At 41.1% G+C, this 23,105-nt stretch overlaps 1 protein-coding gene across 3 annotated transcripts in view; it reads left to right on the forward strand.

Annotated features, from left to right (window-relative positions):
* Positions 1 to 14,443: 14,443 nt before the first annotated feature.
* The window catches only part of LOC119140878 (polycomb group RING finger protein 3-like), a 119,822-nt gene continuing 111,160 nt past the window's right edge, over positions 14,444 to 23,105 (forward strand). For 2 of the 3 annotated variants that reach the window (XM_037372530.1, XM_037372531.1), the window contains exons 1-2: positions 14,444 to 14,554; positions 14,899 to 14,991. The gene's annotated coding sequence lies outside the window, so the exon portion shown is untranslated. Of the gene's footprint in view, positions 14,555 to 14,898; positions 14,992 to 23,105 lie in introns of those variants that run through there. The other variant, XM_037372532.1, reaches the window with a different exon arrangement.

A 23,105-nucleotide genomic window follows, 5' to 3' on the forward strand; every position in this document is an offset into this window, starting at 1 on the left:
GAAGGCATGGTATGTAATAACACAGACTTAAAGCAACAAGTAGCATTTTTGCATTCAGGGTAAGAAAGAGTTAAAGCAGAAGTGCTGTTGCAGAGGCAGGCTTGTGTAACCTGCAGAGCAGGAAGAGCATCTCCTGCCCTGAACCCTTCTGCTGGTGAGGAGGAGGGGTTGCTATTGCTGACAATTGAGCAGAAGGACCTGACCATGTCACCCCAATTGCTGCAGCATTTGCAGTACAACAGGACCGGTAATGGTCCCTTTAGGGCAGGCAGCGGGTCTGAGGAGAATAAAGGTGAATCTTTGATGGGAAATTTAGATGTTTGAAAGTTGGTTATGAAAGATTTGTCAGGATGATCTAATAGGACTAGATAAAGGTTCAAGTTACTAGGTAAGCGTGATATAGAAAAGTTGATAGAAGGAACAGGGAACATGTACAGAAGGTAAGAGAAGAAGAGCTGGGTCGTGCTAAACTGGTAGAGGAGATGAGGCAGAGACAGGAGGAATGTCAGGCAGAAGTGAAAGTGAATCCCTCTCCTATGGGGTCGGATCACTGTGCATATTGTAGGGAAAGTGGGCACTGGAAGCGAGATCGCCCTAAGCTAAAGAACCATCAAAGGGTTCTGGTGAACTAGGGACTAGGAAAAATGAGGTGGAATTTTAGTGAATACAAAACCAACTTATTTGTTAAACTTCAGTAAATAATAAAAAAAAATATTTGTTACAGTTTTGGGAGCTGCTGGCCACCAGGAAAACATCCTGAATCCTTTAAAGTACAAACTAAGAAAACAAATAAGAATGCCAAATTCACCAAAATCTTTGTTGGGATGAGATTTATTAGAACATCTAGACGTTTAAAGAAGGAGAAATGAAACTAAAAGTTAAAAATGATCAAGTAATTGAAATATTGAGCTTATCTTTAATTCAACAGAAAAGAGGACCTCCCTGAAGTAAAAGAAATTTTTAACCAGGTGTATCTGAAAATAAATTCCAGGAAAGGTGAAAAATGCTTTACCTGTTACAGTAAAAATGATAAGGGGGAGGCTTGCCCAGTTCAGATAAAACAATATCCCTTGGTCAGCAAGGCTGTGGGGATATTGGCAGAAAAACTGAAATAAAATACACTCTGTAGTAGTTCTACTAATGTAAATCTGTGTGTTTGCCATGACAGTGACTTGTTATGGGATGTGCAGATGAAACTCTGCATTGACAACGAAGTACAAGGAATAAGGTTGGTCAGGTGCCTCCTACCATAGTCAAGGGCAAGACTGGGTTGGCCTCTGTGTTTGCCACCAAGAAGAATCTTGAGCTCCGCTGCTGGCTGCAACCCAGTAGGCGTTGAGCGGTGGGAACATATGCCATGCCAGACCTTGATGTGAGGAATGGCCCCCTCTGTTATAAGAGGGTCATCCAGGAAGGAAGAACATAAGATGGCCCATTGAGGCACTGATTTGGAAATTGGAAACCGCCTGGCCGACCATGAGGCCAGACGAGTAACAGAGGTGGTAGGAAAGGAGGAATTATCCTTAATACCAGACGATAAAATCCAAACTGTAAGTACAGATCAGGAGCCAAACTATTCTAAAGAAAACTTAAAGGTAATTCAGGACATGAATGATAAAATAAAAATAAATAAGTGGACTTATTTAAGGGATGGTCGTATAGTGGTACCATCCAATTTAATATGGACCACAGCCCTAACAGAACATAATAAGACTCATTGGGGAGCTGATACTTTATATAAAAGTCTAAATCAGAAATTGATAGGGCGAAACTTGTATACTGTAATGAAACAGGTGACTCAGCAATGTGAAATGTGTTTACGCAATAATCCCAATACAGCAAATAAAATAAAACTAGGGAACATTAGTAGAGGAAATTATCCAGGACAACAGTGGCAAGCTGATTTTCCGAACTCCCAAGAAAAGGGGGGTACCAATATTTATTAGTTATGTCTGATACGTTTTCAGGTTGGCCAAAAACCTTTCCTTGTCAAACAAATAAAGCAAGAGAGGTAACGAAGGGATTGTTAAATGAGATTATCCCCCGCTTTGGGGTTCCGGCAACAATCTCTTCCAGTAGAGACTCACACTTTTGTGCCAAAATAGTACAACAAGTGAGTACAGTATTGGGAATAGATTGGCAATTACAAACTCCTTATTGCTTCAATGTTCTGTTTGGTGCTGTCGAAGAATGATCAGAGAGCATAATGATCAGAGAGCATAATGATAGTTTTTAGAACAGGGGGGATTGAACAATGAGCTACGTACAATGAGTGATGAATGGTATACTACTTTTTTAGAAAATGATGTGCTTATATATAATTATCCAAAGTTGGGAGGTGTTCAAGGACCCTTATTGTCAACATGATGAATACACCAAGACGCTTAAGTGTCAGCACCACGGATGTACTAGACACAAGGTCCTTGGATTCGTTATCTTTATAAGGGCCATCTGGTCCTAAGTTTCAGTTGTGTATCTAACGCTACCTAAACAAGGAATTTGAATCATGCTCATTAGTCTATCGAGGAACAGAGTCTGCGCAGAAACAGGAAGGTAAAAAAGGTTCACTGGAGGAAGACTCCTGATCTTCATCCTGAAGACCCCCAGACGACCACTCCTCAAGGACATTGCGCAGGAGCAAAATATGTAAATAAATTCCCAGAATTGTAATGAATATGTAAATTATTTCCTGATGGAAACTGACGTACAGAATTAAACTCTATAACTCGAAAGTTATAAAGTAGGTATGTTTATTGCGCGCAGATGCACGGGGGATCGCTCCTCCACAAGCGTGCATGCCCAAAGTGATGAACCATCTCACATTTATACAATAAAACAAATGAATATTCAATTAACGCCTATACATATTCGTTACCTAAACCCGCTTACTCTGGCTTCGTATGTTAATTAGCTTATCAGTCCTTTGCCTGGAATGTGGTGGTCTTGCAGGTTTGTAGGTGATTCATGTCCTTGTGACCATCTGATCTTCTCCAGCAAGGAGACTTAGCACTCCCTCCTTATAGATAACATTGGAATATCTCTCATCCTTTTCTCATTCTTTTATAAATAGCCCCTTTGTTAGAGGAAGAAGGGTAGGCGTCTCCTCAGAGCTGTGTGCCTATGTGACCAGACACCACACCCATGACCAGTCACCATACCCACATTCCTTGAGCAGACATATACAATCACAATCGATGTCCATTGTCCCTATTTCACACTATTTCTCCATATCAATCCCCCATTTTCTATCAAACTAAGTAAATTCTTTTACTTAAGCAGTCTTCCCGAATGATATAAAGCATCATACATAAGCGTTACCCTTTTAAACATTCTCCAAAACCATAAATATAACATAATGGTTAGTATTAAGGAAATTCCTAAACTGATCAATAAGATCACAATGGGGTGTACCATAGTGTTAAGAATTCCTGTTGCACAAGGTGATCAGCCAAAGAGAGTATACCACAAATTATGGTTTTGATATGGAGAAATAGTGTGAAATAGGGACAATGGACACCGATTGTGATTGTATATGTCTGCTCAAGGAATGTGGGTATGGTGACTGGTCATGGGTGTGGTGTCTGGTCACATAGCCACACAGCTTGGAGGAGACGCCTACCCTTCTTCCTCTAACAAAGGGGCTATTTATAAAAAGGATGAGAAAAGGATGAGAGACATTCCAATGTTATCTATAAGGAGGGAGTGCTAAGTCTCCTTGCTGGAGAAGATCAGATGGTCACAAGGACATGAATCACCTACAAACCTGCAAGACCACCACATTCCAGGCAAAGGACTGATAAGCTAATTAACATACGAAGCCAGAGTAAGCGGGTTTAGGTGACGAATATGTATAGGCGTTAATTGAATATTCATTTGTTTTATTGTATAAATGTGAGATGGTTCGTCACTTCGGGCATGCACGCTTGTGGTGGAGCGATCCCCCGTGCATCTGCGCGCAATAAACATACCTACTTTATAACTTTTGAGTTATAGAGTTTAATTCCGTACGTCATTTTGATAAGTATAACTTCATCTCAAGCTCCCATTTTAGAATGGCCATGGTCTGATGCGCAAATTATCGAATCACTTCCATGGGTTGGCAGACCACTCTGGATGAACCTAGAGCCTAACCCAGGTCTAACCATTTAAGTTTTATCTAACAACAAATCGTATATGCAACAAGACAGGAATAAGACTCAGAATTCATTAAATAGCATAATAGGAAAAATGGAAGATGAGATTCAGGTGGGTTGTAAAGGTAATAATTTAATAGGACAAGAGACAAAACATGTCAAGCTAATAGTAACACCTATGAAGAACTGGTCACTTTACATTTAGTCATATGGAAAATATAGACAATAATGTTTGGCTAAAAAAGGAAGGACCAGTTTCTTGCCTGTGGGATAGTGTTAAAGAGGATAAAATAAACAAAGCCCAATGTGAGCTTAAACTATTGTTATATCGATCAGTTTCAGTTATGTGTTTATGGGCTAGCAAATACAGAGGTGCTTCGGATATGTTTATCATTAAGCTTGAAGAAAGTCCTACTACTAAGCTACCTATTCAAACAACTGTCAAACCATTTATTGGGGCAACTGATGCACCTACAACTCCTTATATGAGATGTGAAAGTATCCATAATCTAACCTTCATTGAACCTTATGTAATTAGACAGTCAAATGAGCAAAAGCTACTATTAGATCCTACATATTCACTAAAAAGTGTTCAGATAAATGTCCAGAAAAATATATCTCATATACAGAAGAGTTGCCAACCCTACATACAACAAAGTCTTAAAGGATGGAATGCCTGGCTAGCAACTAGGTCTCGCCACACTAGAACTCAAAGAGATATACCAGGATGGATTGGCACAGGATTAGGTGTGTTAAATACCATAGACCAAGAAGTATTAGTCAACAAACTCAGTGCTGTCACTTCTGACCCGGGAAAGCTTAAAGTTCCCTTGAGATCATCTAAACTCAGTCATTGGCAGTCAGATTATTAACATTAGTAGCTAATCACACAGCTGAAGATCTCACCAAAATTAAGGGAAATAATAGCCAAAAACAGCCTCACCACTCTGAAAAAGATCACCAGGCTTGGTGGCAACTAGTAAACTGCACCTACAACCCACAACATGAACAAACTGAAGCATATGTGTTCACAATTAGTGCAGCAAAAGAACAGACAATCTTTCCTGTTTTGACACTAGGAGCCATACACCAGGAAGTCATTGTCAGACCCATGAACCATAAAGTTTGGGCAAGTTATGATTAGACCGAAGGCAAATGGCAGTCGATTAGCATTGAGGCATGTATCCCCAGAGAACAACTGGGATACATCTGTGAAAATGCAGTAATAGAGAATGAAGATCTATGTCTAGATATTAAAAAGGGTATGTGTACTTTTGAAATGTTTCCACATATTGAAGCCCAGTCACAAGTGTTTTATGTAGGAAATGGATGTGCATGTGTTAGAACTTCTTGTGTTAACATTACTATTGATAATTGTTATGAAATAGCGAATGGTACTAATTTTTGTGTATGTAATTTTACTAGAATTTTAGGCTGTGACTTTGATTATGTTGTTCCTGTAACTACTAAACAGTTAATTGAAGCTGATTATACTCTGTATCACGATGTACCTAAATTACAGATAGCCATGAACATTAGTCTCTATAAAGCAATGCTCAGACACCCCGACATAGAAAAACTGGTGCAAGAAGTAAACAGAATGGCCTAACGCATTCTTTGGCAGGTAAAACATGACTCTGAAAATATAAAATCTATCTTAGTCAATGCAGAACAAGTAGGAGAACATCATTGGTGGGACATCTTCGCAGGACATTCCCCTAAAGCAGCACTATTTAATACATCCCATACTAATCACGTTGGGAGGAATGATCCTGTTATCCCTCTTGAACATCTGTCTGTGGTATAAACTAAATGCCATAGTTAAAAGAACGCAAATAATATGGGCAATGATGCATGTCTACCAAAGCCCTTTGTCTTTGCAACTTGATGAAAGAATTCATAAGTCTTAAGAAAAGGGGGGAATGAAACAGAGCAAGGTCTTAAAAAGATTAGTCAGGATGAGTTTGGTACAATGCTCTGGGTGATGCTCTGTTTGTGTTGAGATAAGATAGAGACAGCACAGCCTGTTCTGTTCCGCTGGTGATGTTAAAGTAAAGGAATGTACTCTGAATAATTAGAAAAGATAAGGTGGGCACCTGAAGGAGATGAGGAGACCTCGAGTCAGGAGATCATTGAACAAAGAAAGTTGAAAGGTTTACTCCACCTAGACCCCATCTATTATGAATAGGATGAATAGATGTCAAAATCAAATGAATATGTATGTAAAGATGTTGTAACCTCTCATGAAAACTGTATAAATTACCTGACTTTTCACTGAAAACTTGGGAGCTAGTTTGTCTGATGTGAACCGGCTAGCTCCCCAACGTTGCACAAAATAAATACCTTTGCTGCTTAAAGACAAAATTCATCTCTGAGCAGTTATTCTGTGCTGTTTTGGCATCAATAGTGACAGGGCAAGAGCCAATGGTAATTTCAAAGAGAGTAGATTTAGATTGGACTTAAGGAAAATTTTTTTTTATATAATGAGGGTGGTGAGACACTGAAACAAGTTGCCCAGGGAAGTTGTGTATGCCCCATCACTGGGAATGTTCAAGGTCAGGTTGGACAGGGCTCTGAGCAACCCGGTCCAGTTGAAGACGTTCCTGCCCATGGCAGGAGGGTTGACTAGATGACATTTCAAGGTGCCTTCCAACCCAAACCATTCTATGATTCTCATTCTATTGATAGCATTTTGGCAATACCAGGATTTCTGATTTAAGGCTCTAGTCATGATTATGAGCCTAATAGGGGTGGCTTGGGAAGGGGTACTCTCATACAGGGGTACTGTCTTCACTCTTGACTCTTGTACCTCCTCCCCACTCTGAGTGGCATGGAAGGGATGGAGAATGGTGGTTGAGGTCAGTTCATAAGACTTTGTCTCTTCTGCTCCCTCCTCACGCTTTTCCCTTGCTCCAGCATGGGTCCCTCCCATGGGATACAGTCCTTCACAAGCTGCTCCAGTGTGAGTCCTCTCCATGGGCTACAGTCCATCAGGTACAGACTGCTCCAGTGTGAGCTCCTATCTATGTGCTGAAGTTCCTGCCAGGAGAACCTGCTATTGTGTTGGCTTCCTTCAGGGCACATCCATTTGCTCTGGTGTGGGGTCCTCCATGAGCTGCAGGGGGATAACCTGTGTCACCATGGTCTTCACTATGGGCTGCAGGGGAATCTCTGCTCCCTTGCCTGAAACACGTTCTCCTCCTTCACGGACCCTGGTGTGTGCAAGTTTTTCTCACACTTTTTTCCTCACTCCTTTCTCATAGCTGCTGTGCAGAATTTTTTTACCCTTTCTTAAATCTATTTTTATAAAGGTGCCACCAGCTTTGATTTGCTGACTTTTGGTCAGAGATGGGTCCATTGTGGAGCTGGCTGCAACTGGCTCTGTCCTATATGGGTGCAGCCCCTGGTCGCTTCTCACAGAGGCCATCCCTGAAGCTGCCTCCCCTCCCCCCCCTCATTAAAGTCTTGCCACATAAACCAAATACAGCCATACAGTTAGATGAAAGTATAGATGTGTCGCGACGGAGGGAAGACACAGTCACTCAATGAGTGATCAGCAGACTTCGTTTATTGTACCTTACAGTCACCTTTTATGCCTTCTTATAATTAGCTCATACATATTACAAAAGTTAAGCTCATTATTGGTTAGTTGCCTAAATACCAAGCCCGCCCCTAGTTTCTCTTCTGTAGTTATCTGTTCCCACCTGCAACATTCTTTTCCCACCGCGATCTTCCTGTTATTAGTAACAAGGACAGCCAAAGACAGTGTATTTTGCTTTACTTCACATAAGCTGAGAGCGATGTGCATTTTTGTCCAGCCAGCTGGACTATGTCTATGTGACCCTTTTCAGCTAGCCAGTTATCCACAATTCCCCCGTTTTTATTTTGGGCGACATAGGCTTGGTTGACCATTTTCAATAACAGCGTTTTAACACAGGAAAATACACAGCTAAGCACTACTAAAACTATTACAATAATGATCAAAAATAATAATCCCGTTTGCAAAATGCCTTTAAGCCAGCCTCCTAGTCCCAACCAATTTCCACATTCAGAATACAGCATAAATACAGAATACAGAATAAATTATCTCCATCAAGGCAAAAAGGCTTCTCTTTAAGCACAGAGATGTTTGCTAGTTCAAGGCAGAAACCCATTTCTTGTAGGGGACATCTGAAGCACTTTTTTTTTTTTTTTTTTTTTTTTTTTTGTGTGTTTGTAATCAAGTCCGTATTTTTCCGTGAGAAGCTTAAGCTGTTCCTCTTGTTTCAGGAGTGTTTCCAACTCTGATTTGTCGAATAGGTCCGTATTTCCCAAACATATCCTACATTTCCTCCGCTGTGATTTCATACGGCAGGTTCCGAATATAAAGGATCCGATTGACCTCTGGGGGCAGCCGGATGTCAGCTCGCTTGGCCGCTTGCATCGCCATGGCGCCGATCGGAGGGGGGGGTGTGGGGGGGTGCCGCCTTGGAGAGAAACCGCGGCCGGGAAGGGGCCTGCCGGGCTGCGCGCCGCCGCTCGCCGCTGCCGCGGGGGACCCGGACGCTATCCCATACGCTAATAACCCGGGTAATGCCTTTTTACAATCTATGTCCCGAACGCTCCGCTTTTCTAAAAAGCATATGAGCGAATCGTACGTCGCTTGTCTCTCCATACCTTCGTCAGCGCTGTTGCAGCCTTTGCGAGACTTCGGGGACGCGTGGCCGGCGGGACCCTCTGTAGGTGCTCCCGGGCGCGGGGACTGTGCCCTTCCGCCTCCTGCGCTGCTTTCAGGACCGGTACCCGAATCTCCGTCGAACCGTGGCTCGCAGGTTCAGCCCTCTCTAGGGTCCCTGTTCGGGCGCCATTTGTCGTGACGGAGGGAAGACACAGTCGCTCAATATGAGTGATCAGCAGACTTCGTTTATTGTCCCTTACAGTCACCTTTTATGCCTTGTTACAATTAGCTCATACATATTACAAAAGTTAAGCTCATTATTGGTTAGTTGCCTAAATACCAAGCCCGCCCCTAGTTTCTCTTCTGTAGTTATCTGTTCCCACCTGCAACATTCTTTTCCCACCGCGATCTTCCTGTTACTGTGTAACAAGGACAGCCAAAGACAGTGTATTTTGCTTTACTTCAGATAAGCTGAGAGCGATGTGCATTTTTGTTCAGCCAGCTGGACTATGGCTATGTGACCCTTTTCAGCTAGCCAGTTATCCACAGTGGATGACAGGTAGACCAGAAGCGAGCAGCGTGCCTGAGCTGGTCCGAGGGATTGGAATGCGAGCTTAACATTAGCCTTGAACAGATACCTGTGTATCCTTGAAGAGCCTGGGAAACTCCTGAGAAAAGCTGAGCCAACAAGATAAGGAACTGCCAGATGCACAAGTAGAAGTGTATCAAAGATGTAGCAAAGAAAAGGTCATCCAATCATGAACTGGTGGTCTGTGAGTGAACCAATCATGTATAGGCACCTGTTCTTAAGAAATATATAAAAAGGCTTGTTAGAACAATAAATGGGGGCCTTTGACCTTTTGGCTTTTGTGCACAATCCTTTGTGTATTGTGTCCGTCTCAACAGCAACATGTGCCCTCATGACAAAGGCAGTCAACTGATGTGAATAAGCTCTAAATAATATGGTCAAGTTTGTATTCATAAACCAATATTCATTTTAATGCATAAATAAGCTTGTAATTGTATAGCGACAAAGGGGTTAAAATGTTTGAAAGATCATATAGACTGTTCTGGCAAGAAAGTTGCAAATCTCTGAAAGGGGAGCTGTCCTCCTTATCTGCAAAGCAAGCTGCCCTACCAAGGAGATAACGGGACAGCAGGATGGCCTTGAGTAAAATTACAAGGAGTATTGTAAAAACCCTGGGAAAGATTTCTACAAGTCTGCCAACTCATCACTTTTGAGAACTAAGGTGAAAAGTACACCATGAGGAAGACCTACGGCCTTCCTCCCATAGACCACTGCCCACATTCTAAAGACCCCGGCCCACAATTTTTGGAAGAATCTGCGCAAGCGTGAAAGACTGATAAGCTAATTAGCATACGAAGCGAGGGTAGGCGGGTTCAGGTGATGAATATGTATAGGCGTTAATGGAATATTCATTGTTTCATTATATAAATATAAGATAATCTGCCCCTCTGGGTGTGTACGATTGGTGGAAGGATCCCCCGTACACCCGGCGCCGACAATAAAGAATACTTAATCACTAAGAAATTCTGAAGACGTTCTTTGAAACAATCTATATACTGGACTGTATTAGCAAGAATGTAGATGTCCAGTCCACAGAAATGATTCTTGCAGTCCATCTGGCACTTGTGAGACTGCACCTGGAGTACTGTGTCCAATTTTGGGTTCCCCATTACAAAATGATGTTGACACACTGAAGCAAGTCCAACAGACCTGCTAAGACGGTAGTCAAACATTGGAACAGATTGCACAGAGAGGTTATATACTCAGAAATCAACTGGTCACAGCCTTGAGTAAACTGCCCTAACCTTGAAATCAGCCTTGCTTTGAACAGGGGGTTGGACCAGATGACCTCCAGAGGTCTCTTCTGATCTAAATTATTATATGATTCCTTGACACAGGTTCCTCAGTTACAGCCAGACTGTGAAACTCAGGAAGAAGAAATCTTGAAAACTTAGTTGGGTTTTTTTGGGAGTAATTAAGAAGAGAGGGAAGAAACTACTAACAATTATGCTGATGCTTTAGTAGTGTTAAGAGAATGCTTTAGTAGTGTAAACACGAGAAGGATAACAAGAAATTTGCCTTTACTTGGGAAGGTATACAATACACCTTTAACAGGCTCCCACAAGGGTATAAACACTCACCCACAATTGCTCAAACTGTGTTTGCTGAATTTTACAGTCTCACTTCCTCAGAATGTGAAACTGTACGAAAATATAGATGATATTCTAATCGGAGGAGATTCCTCTGAAGGGGCAGGGGAAGCAGCAACAGCAGTATGGCAACGACCAAATAAAGCAGAAATTGAGATCCCACCTGAAAAATGTCAGGGACTGTCATGGTTTTCGTGGGGATGGAGTTAATTTTTTTCTTAGTAGCCAGTGCAGTGCTGTGTTTTGGCTATGATGTGAGAACAGTGTTGATAACCACACTGATGTTTGTAGTTGTTGCTGGGTAATGTTTATACTAAGTCAAGGACTTTTACATTTCTTGGGCCTTGCCAGCCAGAGGGCTGGAGGGGCACAAGAGAGTGGGAGGGGACACAGCCAGGACAGCTGACCTGAACCAGCCAAAGAGGTATTCCATACCACGGGATGTCATGCTTGGTATATAAACTTGGAGGGTTAGCTGGGGTAATCGGTGCTCAGGGACTGGCTGAGCATTGGTCAGCGGGTGGTGAGCAGTTGTACTGTGCATCACTTGTTTTCCTTTCTCCCTTTTCCTTTGGATTTCATGCTTTTCCCCACCTTTCCATTATAACTGCTATTATTATTGTTACTATTGTTATTATTGTTGTTCTTACCTTTTTATTCTGTTTAAATTATTAAATTGTTCTTATCTCAAACCTTGAGTTTTACATTCCTTTCCAATTCTCTTACCCACCCTGCCAGGTGTTATAGATTTGCTAATAAGTTAAGATTGATTGATTTTATTTGATTATTTGATTTTATAAAATTATTTTATAAAATTGAAATATAGAAGGATAAGAAATATTTTAATGAAACTTATAGTTGCACAGTAAAAGCTACTATGAGATCTTCTGTACATCCCGTACCAAGGCCAGAAGAATGGGCTAGAACCATTGCTAAAATTTAGGTAATAACTTTAGGGTTTGAAAGGTTTCTTTGTATTTGACCAGTCTTCTGTATGTAGAAGGTGCATTGAAATGTCAGAATATAAGATTAATGGAAACCGGGGAGAGTCGACTGGAACAGCTTGTAGTTACCTGCCAAGAAACCGTGAACTTTAGTAAAAGGTAATTCCGGCAGGGGGAGATGGCGACCACCGACTCATATACCACCTACCCAAATCGTACCCCAGACCCATTCCTAGACCTTTCTAAGCTCTACTGCGCAGAATCGGATATAGGAGGAGAGTATGTTAATGATTTACAAAAAATATTATGATTATGTGTGGATAACTGGCTAGCTGAAAAAGGTCACATAGACATAGTCCAGCTGGCTGGACAAAAATGCACATCGCTCTCAGCTTATCTGAAGTAAAGCAAAATACACTGTCTTTGGCTGTCCTTGTTACTAATAACAGGAAGATTTTGGTGGGAAAAGAATGTTGCAGGTGGGAACAGATAACTACAGAAGAGAAACCAGGGGCGGGCTTGGTATTTAGGCAACTAACCAATAATGAGCTTAACTTTTGTAATATGTATGAGCTAATTATAAGAAGGCATAAAAGGTGACTGTAAGGTACAATAAACGAAGTCTGCTGCTCACTCATATTGAGTGACTGTGTCTTCCCTCCATCGTGACAGTGACCCAAGCTAGCCAAAGGGATATTCCATACCATATGACGTCATGCTGAGTATATAAACTGGGGGAAGAAGAAGGAAGGGGGGGACATTTGGCATAATGGCGTTTGTCTTCCCAAGTAACTGTTACGTGTGATGGAGCCCTGCTTTCCTGGGGATGGCTGAACACCTGCTGCCCATGGGAAGTGGTGAATGAATACCTTGCTTTGCTTTGCTTGCATGTGCGGCTTTTACTTTACCTATTAAATTGTTCTTATTTCAACCCTTGAGTTTTACATTCCTTTTCGATCTTCCTTCCCATCACTCTGGGTGGGGGCGAGTGAGCAAGTGGCTGTGTGGTGCTTGGTTGCTGGCCAGGGTTAAACCACGACAAAAGGTTACTTTCTGAGTAATCTTAGTGTTCAGCTATGTGGTGTGAGCTCAACCTCAGTTCCTGCTTTGCAAATTTGTCCTCATGCTTTGTCTTTCAGTTGAAGTATTTGACTTATGCAAACTAATGAAAAATTACAAATAACTTGTCACCAGCATTCCTAGCTCCTGTGTAAGTTTAATTGTAACTAGTGGATGTCTTAAAGCTGCAACTTACAGAATTATGTGATTATTTGGGGGAGGATATTAAAAAAACAACCCACCTATATGCTTCTGGAGAAAACTCTGGAGTATGATATGGCTTTAAACACTGAAATCTGAAAGCCTACAAATTGTCCAGAATGTAAGGTTTGTTAATTAATCTTATTTTGAAAAATTAAACTCATTTTTACAGTCTGGGGAATGTTGATACTGTTCATAATTGGACATCCATTTTCTGGACTCTTGAAAGTGAGCATGTCTTGGAGAGGATGTGAGCTGTTTCTGAAATCTGCATATGTGGATGGGGGAGTATTTGGGTCCTAGAGAATCTAGTACAGAAGTTGGTGGTTTGCATGTATGACTTTAATGTTGGGAGCTTGTTTTGGTGCTTTTTTGTGCTGTGAATAGAGTACTAGGGTTAAGTCCTGTGTGTGGAGTTTGTTGGTGGAGAAAAGCTGTTCGTGGGTTCATTCCTGTGTAAATAAGGGAGTTGGTGGCCTGTGGCAGTAAGATCTTTCCTTGTATGTTGCAAGAGTGTTTGTCTTCCCAATATGTTAGGGAGACATTAGAAGGGTCATGCAGAAAATGTCTGTCCCTGTTTATCAGTGATGAGTCTATCTGTTTGACAGTGATGAGTGTCCCTGTATGTGGAAATATGCAGGTTTGGGGAGGATTATTCTGGGGTGCTTGTCTTTGCATGTGAGGAAGGTACAAGTTTTGGGGAAGCAGCGTCAGGAGTGCCTGTGTGTCAAGGCTAAATGGGGCAGGGGAAAAGCATGCATTGCAGAAAGGCTATTTCTGGGTAAGTTCACCCCTCACCCAATCACTCCCATCTTGACAAAAAGATAGCATACAAGGATGCTACCTGAAAAAATTGTGCATGAATGAAGGAGCAATACCGGGCTGGGAATCCCACAGGGGCCACCCTAGGGAGAAACAGTACAGCAGAGAGGTATCTTCCACCCCAAGCTTAGGAGGAAACCGGAAAGACATTGCTCCCCTTTCAGCACACGCATAACAGAATGGGATAAAAGGAATGGATAACGCAAATCCAATCCCATATCTCGACAGAGGCAAGGATATAGATCTGAGCGTATGCGTGCACACAGTGCGCATGCGCTATATGCATGACATGCTCACTCGGTTTCATTCGGTCCGCACTCGGCTATTTCCGTCTCTTTGTTTTAAACTCTGAGTCGGAATATTGGGGGGGGGGGAGGAGGAAAGACGGGAAGTATTTTCTTTCTTTTTTTTTTTTTTTTTGTGAGGGTAGGGAAAAAATAAAAGGGGAACTGGAAGGAAAAGGGGACGGGAATCAATCCCCTGAAGAGAAAAGATTTTTGCTCCTCCTCCTTCTCTTAGTTGCTCATTTTCTGTTGCTGTCGTTGCCGTTTGTTTGACAGGTCAGTCTGCCGCCCTCCGGTGCTGGGGTGGGAGGGACGACAGGAGCGACAGCGGGTCGGGTGTCGGCAGGCTGTGCTTGAACTTTTTGTGATGCAGAAAATGCACGTTATTGTCTCTGTGGGTTCGATGGTATTTTAATAGATAGTGGGGTTTTTTTTGTGGGTTTTTTTCTTTTTTTTTTTTCTCCTTAAACCCCCTTCCTTTTTCGTGCTTAAGGGTAGCTTTTGCCCACCAAGGGGAAAGGTATCTTTTCCTTTAAAAAAAGCCCACAAACTTATTCTCCTCCCACCTTTTTTTCCTCCCTTCTGTTTTCACCCCTCCCTTTCTTATTCCAACTATTAAGCTTCCTGGCTTCTGGAGGAGTGGCAATGCTTCTTTCTTTCCGGTTTCCTGGTTAATGTGCCCCTGCATCCTGCCAACAGACTTTCGTCCTCAGGTTTGCATGGAGACCTCGCGTTACTGTGGGTTGGCTTAGGTGTGTAGCTTAGCAGGGTGATAAGGAACGTTTGTGTAGAGGTGGTGGTGGTGGTGTTTGGATTAAAACTGAGTCGCTTACAGAAAGCTTCCTCCACCCCTACCAATGGTTTTGCATTCATTAAACCCCTACTGTTGGGAGGGGGAGGAAATCTGTCTCTAGTCAGAATGGAGTAGGCTATTCCTTGCTAAATGACCTCAATTATACAGATGCGCGGTTTTGCTGCTGTGGATGGCTTAGGTTTTCGGGTCCTGTGAGAAGTAGGCATTGAAGTAGCACTGGTAGATTTGTGGTTTGCATTGCCCACCCCCCAGTATTAGTCGAACAGTGTAGTCCTCTACAACCAAGTTCTGTTTATTTTCTACAAATGTTGCATTTTTCAGTGAGTTGTGGTGCTATGGAATAACATGGCAGTCGGTCTCTTGTTGAAAAGTAAATGATTTTGCTTTAGAATATCCTATGAAGAAACTGCAGGAGACTTAATACTTTAACACTATGGTTGTGTAATACTTGGATGCTTTTTGCTAGTTCACATTATGGTTTTGTTTTGGGAAATGTTGTATACTCCATAATTCTGCATAAGTGTAGTCTCAGATCAGTTTAGTAATTTTTTTTCTCCTGAATGTGAAATATGGGTGACTGAGAAACCTAGATCTAAAAATTCTGTTTGATTACCCATGTGTGCTCTAGAATGTTCCTTTAGAAGTGTTTTGTTTTGGTATTTTTCAGGACTCCTACATAATTGTCTACCTGTGTTTCCTAGAATTAAAGTTGTGGATGAGAAGGTTAAAATTAAAAAAAAAAAAAAAAAGCTATTTAAGCACAACATTGATTCTAACTTTGAAATATCATGTGCATAATGATCCTTCTGGACTAAAGCAATATTAGACAAAAATGTTGGACTCTCCAGAAAGCTACTTCAGGAATATGTTAAATACTTGCATGGAAACTTTAAGCTAGATATGATCTGTAAAGTGGATGTACATTTTGAAAAACACTGCAAATGTAATGAGAACTTGCAAGAATGTGGTTGGTAAAATATTCCTGGGGTTTTTATATGTGTATATATAACTCTTCATTCTTTTATATTGGGAGAGTGGTCTGACTGGTATGTAGTTTGAGACAGAGATACTAAATAGAAGCCTTTATCATCAGTATTTGGTGATACAATGGATTTCAGAATGTTTATATTCTTAAATGTCCTGTGGTTTAAACGGTTTCTCTTTTGATATCACTAGTAAAAAGGCTTGAGTAACAGTTCAAACTACCCCTTTGTGTTCTGATAAGTACTGTATCAGGTTTGAAGGGAGGCCAGAGAAAACTGATTTAGGAATGTCAGAATGTATGAAATAAATCAACAGCTAGAAAGACACTGCCCAATTCCAGAATCTGTTACTTGGTACAAGTATTGGAGTCCTGTCTCAAGGGTAAACTTAAAAATCTGTCTTTGAATAAAATTATTAGGAAGATGAAAGCAGACAGATTAAAAAAAATGGAATTCTTATGTGTTTTCTTTAATAATAATAAAAAAGGGGTGAATAAAGGTAGAGAAGGGACCTAAATAAGCGTGTGGGAGAGTGGTGAGCTCAAGACTTACCTGTTCTGGTTAGCTTTTGGCAACCAGTGATGTAGCAATGACTGCCTCTTACCCAGCTTATAGTTAGGCAATGTGGAGTCAGCTGGGGAAAGTGTTGAGGAGATTTGGGTGAGAACTGGAGGTATCGATGGTGGGTATGTCTGTGTTACTATGATCAAGGACAGCAAAGGCACAAATGCAAAGGAAACCAGGCTCTGTTAGTTTTAGCACAAGTTAGTTCCCTCCCACTATTAACTATTTTACGTTTTAACCTTGTGGCTAACGCTAACATTAACACTGACAATATGTAAAAATGCTTATTTTAGTGGCAGTAACTACCATTATTAGGTGAAATCGAGGGTGTATTTGCTTTGTGAATAGCATAGTATGTTGGGGAATGTGTGCTTGTGCAGTAGGTGTTTAAGAGCAATTTTTTTCAAATTATTGTAATAAAGATTTAACTACTGACTTGTGAACGATTATTTAGTTCATAAATTGAACTGAAAAATTAATATTTTTTCCCACCCTTATGTATTGCTGTGGTTTAACCCTAGCTGGCAACTAAGCACCACATAGCTGCTCATTCACTCCCCCTCTGCTGGTGGGCTGGGGGAGAATTGGAAGGGTAAAAGTAGAGAAACTTGTGTGTTAAGGACAGCTTAATAATTAAAAAGAAATAATAATAAATTGTAAGGAAAAGAGGAGAAGAAAGAGACAGAGGAAAATAAAACCCAAGAAAAGCAAGTGATGCAAATAGTGAGCAATTGTTTTCACCAACTGATGTCCAGCCAGTACCTGAGCAGCAGCCCCCCTGCCAACCTCCCCCCTAGTCTTATTGCTCAGCATGACATCATATGGTATGGAATATCCCTTTGGTCAGTTGGGGTCAGCTCTCCCAGCTGTGCCCCCTCCCAACCTCTTGTGCACCCCCAGCCTACTTGCGGGTGGGGTGGGGTGAGGAGCAGAAAAGGCCTTGACTCTGTAAGCACTGCTCAGCAATAACTAAAACATTCCTGTGTTATCAACAGTATTTTCATCACAAATCCAAAACATAGCCCCATACAAGCTACTATGAAGAAAAATAACTAACTATCCCAGCCAAAACCACTACATGTATAATGAGGCAAGTGTATGATATTCTGTCTTCAGTGGATTGTTTATCTATTATAATGTTGCTGGATACACTAAGAATCTTATGACTGAGATTTTGATTTAAAGACACTAGCCCTATTAACTTGGCTATCTTCTCATATTGTGTGCATGCAAATATTAATTTAAAAGTATAAATGGTTCCTATTTGTTTTTGTAATAAAACCCCACCATAAAAAAAAAAAAAAACAAACCAAAAAAACAACAAACCAACAAAACCCCACCAACCAAAAATCCTGCAGCCTGCAAACACTACAATGACCAGGGTTACTCTTTCTGGTGGGTGGTTTGTTTTTTTGGTGGATTTTTTTGGTAAGGTGTTGTCCTTATACAATCCCTCTCCACCTCCAGTTTGGCACCTGAAAGAACAAGGTTAAAAGTATGAGCCAACTGGCTAACTACAAATGTTTGTTACTTAGTGTATTATGTGTAAATAGCATTTTGTGGTGAGTGGGAGCCATTTGCTAGTTTAAATATACAGACTGATGGAAGCTGTGAGCCAATTGATTACTTGGAATAATTTTGGCAGTACAGTGCTCTTTAACTTATTAGGAGAATTTTTTTGTAGCATATAACTTTTATTACACCGAGTTTATTTGTTGTACTTAACAGTAGTTATCTGTAGGCTTGACTTGTGGAATGGAAACTTCAAAATCTTATGGCATATTTGTTCGTTTGGAATGGCTTTACCCACAAAATGTTAAGGCATAGAGATTATTTGAAGTCAGGATTATATTCTCTGAGTTTAGGGCCAGAATGGACTGAGACTTTTGTCTGCCTGTTTATCAAACCATTAACTTCAGCACAGTTGCTCTTGCATTGAACATAACTGCTTCTGACTAAATCATGAACTGTCCTAGATGCAAGGAATCTGGTTTTGATTTGAGGATTCTGAGGATGCAGGATCTAAGGGTTTTTTGTTTGCTTGTTCCAATGGTTAAAAATGTTAACTGCTGAAAACATATCCCTATTTTCTAATGCAAATTGGCATCTGTCATGGTTTAACCCCAGCCAGAAACTAAGCACTACACAGCTGCTCACTCACTCCCTCTAAAAAAGGACATGGGGAAGAGAATCAGAAGAGTAAAAGTTAGAAAACTCGTGGATTGAGATAGAGACAGTTTAATAGGTAAAGCAAAACAAGGAACTCATTCACTACTTCCCATGGGCAGGCAGGTATTGAGCCATCCCCAGGAAAGCAGGGCTCCATCAGATGTAATGGTTACTCAGGAAGACAAATGTTATAATGCCAAATGGCCTCCCCTTCCTCCTTCTTCCCCCATCTTTATATGCTGAGCATGATGTCCTATGGTGTGAAACATCCTTTTGGCTAGTTTGGGTCAGCTGTCCTGGCTGTGTCCCCTCCCAATTTCCCATGCCCCTCCAGTCCTCTCACTGGCAAGGCCTGAGAAATTGAAGTCCTTGACTTAATATAAAAATTATCTAGCAACAACCAGAAACATCGGTGTCCTATAACATTGTTCTCACACCAAATCCAAAGCACAGCACTGCACCAGCTACTAAGAAGAAAATTAACTCTATCCCAGCTGAAACCAGGACAGCATCTGATTCAAAACCCTAATTCCTGTTGACATGCGGAATTAGACTCTATAACTCGCAAGTTATAAAGTAGGTATGTTTATTGCACGCAGATGCACGGGGGATCGCTCCTCCACAAGCGTGCATGCCCGAAGTGACGAACCATCTCACATTTATACAATAAAACAAATGAATATTCAATTAACGCCTATACATATTCGTTACCTAAACCCTGCTTCGTACGTTAATTAGCTTATCAGTCCTTTGCCTGGAACATGGTGGTCTTGCAGGTTTATAGGTGATTCATGTCCTTGTGACCATCTGATCTTCTCCAGCAAGGAGACTTAGCACTCCCTCCCTCTAGATAGCATTGGAATATCTCTCATCCTTTTCTCATTCTTTTATAAATAGCCCCTTTGTCAGAGGAAGAAGGGCAGGCGTCTCCTCAAAGCTGTGTGGCTATGTGACCAGACACCGCACCCATGACCAGTCACCATACCCACATTCCTTGAGCAGACATATACAATCACAATCGATGTCCATTGTCCCCATTTCACACTATTTCTCCATATCAATCCCCCCTTTTCTATTAAACTAAGTAAATTCTCTTACTTAAGCAGTCTTCCCGAATGATATAAAGCATCATACATAAGTGTTACCCTTTTAAACATTCTCCAAACCCACAAATATAACATAATGGTTAGTATTAAGGAAATTCCTAAACTGATCAATAAGATCACAGTGGGGTGTACCATAGTGTTAAGAATTCCTGTTGCAGAAGGTGACCAGCCAAAGAGAGTATCCCACCAATTATGGTTTCCATCCTGTTCTACCTTTTTTAAAACTTTCTTGATCCCCTCTACATCATGATGGATCATAAGAAGAGTTTTGTGTCCCTTTTCTTTGGTTTCTTCCAGTATTCGTTGTAAAACTGCATGTTTTAATAGTTCTTTTATATTACTTATACCCTATGGGGGTAGGAATTATCATCTGTGATAGGGTAAAGTTAGATGTAAAATTACAGATACAGTAATTTGAATATTGTGCAGTCTCTTTTACCTCCCCATCTATGGTTATTGTGTTACACTTAGTTCTCAAACACGCACATCCCTTCCCTGCATATATAATTACTGTTTTCAAGTTTGCATTTGGTCGGGCCTCAAAATGACATATTTTCTGATCTGTATCTAAACAAGTATCCTGAGCTATTATGGTATTGCTTTCACAGAGGAAGCCCTGCTGCTCTCGCATAATGCAAGATTCTAAATCTACTGTTTGCCACTTGTCGCCTGTCTTTCTGGCCCATGTTCTATGTTCAAAAGGGTATAGGAGCACCCCATTATGGTTAATTCCAAGGGCTACAATGGGGTGTATGGTAATTATTACTGCATTATGTATGGTTAACACAAAAGCTGTGATGGTGTGTGTGTTGGGGTCGTAGGTAAAGTTCACCATATTCCACCATGACTGGAGTTTTCTTTCTACCTCCGTAGCACTGTCCCAAACCATCTTTTGAATTTCCGTAGGAAATATGCCTTCCTCTCCTTCTCTTATTATGGATGCAGCTATTGATTGCATCCACATTTGGGCTTGGATACAACTTAGAGCCAAGGCGACGTCGTCCTGTAAACCACCTAACGCCTTAGTGATGAGTTGATGATCTTCCATGTTTATTTGTTCCCACCTGGGGAGTACCTTCGATATCAACCATTGGTGTGCCCCTAATGCTAATAATGAAGATTTTAGTGGTTGTTGTAGTTTTGATAGATCGGCCGTGGTGGCGGCTAGTTTATTCATTATCACCTCTGAGTCTATGGAATTTAATACTCCGAGTCCTGTTCCCAACATTCCAGTTACATCTCTCACTATTCTGTTTCGATAAATATTTCCCCTTTTTCTTAACCAAGTTGTCCATCCCTCATAAGAGGTCCGTAAGAAGGGGGAACAGGATGGCTTAGCATCAGAAACATTGACTTGTATTTGCAACTCTGTTCTTTTAAGAGACCATTCTGGGTTAAACAACATTTGTTACTGACCTGTATTTCTGATTACATATGGTCCAATTGTATAAATTTTTGGATCTGGTTTAGTTAATTTAAGATCAAGCGTTAATGGGGTTGTTGTAACTGTGGTGGTGGTAGGAACAGTGGTTAGCATGATTGTTATTTTGATCTTATAAGTCAGAGCTGTTCTTGGGGATTCCTTTCCTAGGCATATTATAAAGATGGGCTCGGTTAAGGTAAAATTGTGCCAACATTCCCGTGAATTAAAGCACATGGTTGTATTTAGAAGGGTAAATTCCTTATCTACCTTTCTGACATTAATCAGGGTGTCTCCCGAAATCTTGGTGTTATCCTTTTCATTATATGTTTGACACCCTACTTCGGTCGACTTTGTGTACATCCTCCCGGTCCCATTGATTCCTTTGGTACACCTCATTTTCAGAAAAAACCACCATAGCTAGTTTCGTCTTTGAGTCCACCTTTCCCATTATTCCAGTGTGTTTTTTCTGGGCATGATTCCAAGGCCAGTTATCAGGCTCTTGGTTGTAGGCAAGAGAGAGGGTACAAATAAACACAAATGGTTTAAACCCACTATTGATCATTTTAAGAATCTAAATGTTCCTCATATATGTATATAAAATCTGTTTTGATCAAAATATCTTTGTTTGAGTTGGGGCTTACTGATAACAAGTTGGGCAAGACTGGCCACTGGCTCAGTCCCAGACCCTTTTGTTCTATATTGTTTGTTGTGGTGCCCTTCCCATATGGTGGATCTACAACCGCTCAGGTTCACTTACTTGCCACCCATATTGTTCCCATTTGTCCGAGTAAATTTGAGTTTCAGTCCTTTTTTATCTGGGGTTACTTTCCACGAAGTTGCAGGGGCTTTCTTAATCCGGGTATGGTGAATCCAGGAATTCTGTCCCTCAACCTTGATTGCAGTGTAGGTGGTGAGTAGGACTTGAAAAGGTCCGGTCCACTGTGGTTCCAGGGTTTTATCTGCAAAACACTTAACGTATACATAGTCTCCTGGTTGTATATCGTGAACAGGTCCATCCAGACCCCTACTGCGTGTTCCCATCACATGCTTCTCAATTCTTATTAATTGTTTGTTTAGTGCCACCATATAGGAAGTCATTGTTTCTTCACCAATCTGTGAAGACGTCCCCTTTTGTACCCCATAGGGTCGTCCATATAAAATTTCAAATGGGCTAAGCCCCTCTTTTGCTCTTGGTCTAGTTTGAATTCGTGTAAGAGCTAATGGCGAAGACTGGGGCCAAGTTAATTTGTTTCTTGACCTAACTTGACAATCTGTTGTTTGATTAGATGATTCATCTTTTCCACCTGGGCACTCAATTGTGGTCAGTATGGGGTATGTAATTGCCAATCTATTCCTAGATGGTGGCTGATCTGTTGTACTATTCTGGACACAAAATGTGGTCCTCTATCCAAGAACATTACTGCTGGGACTCCAAACCTAGGTATTATCTCTTGGAGTAGTATTTTAGTCACTTCCCGGGCTTTAGCAGTTCTGCACGGGAAGGCTTCTGGCCAACCTGAAAAGGTATCTGTTAGTACCAATAAATATCGATACCCCCCTTTTCTAGGAAGTTCCGAGAAATCGATCTGCCAATGTTGTCCTGGATAATTTCCTCTACTAATGTTCCCTAGTTTTATTTTATTTGCTGTATTGGGATTATTGCGTAAACACATTTCACATTGCTGAGTCACCTGTTTTATTACAGTATACAAGTTTCACCCTATCAATTTCTGATTTAGACTTTTATATAAAGTGTTAGCTCCCCAAT

The sequence above is a fragment of the Falco rusticolus genome, chromosome W (genome assembly GCF_015220075.1).
Source record: "Falco rusticolus isolate bFalRus1 chromosome W, bFalRus1.pri, whole genome shotgun sequence".
Classification (NCBI taxonomy): Eukaryota; Metazoa; Chordata; class Aves; order Falconiformes; family Falconidae; genus Falco; species Falco rusticolus.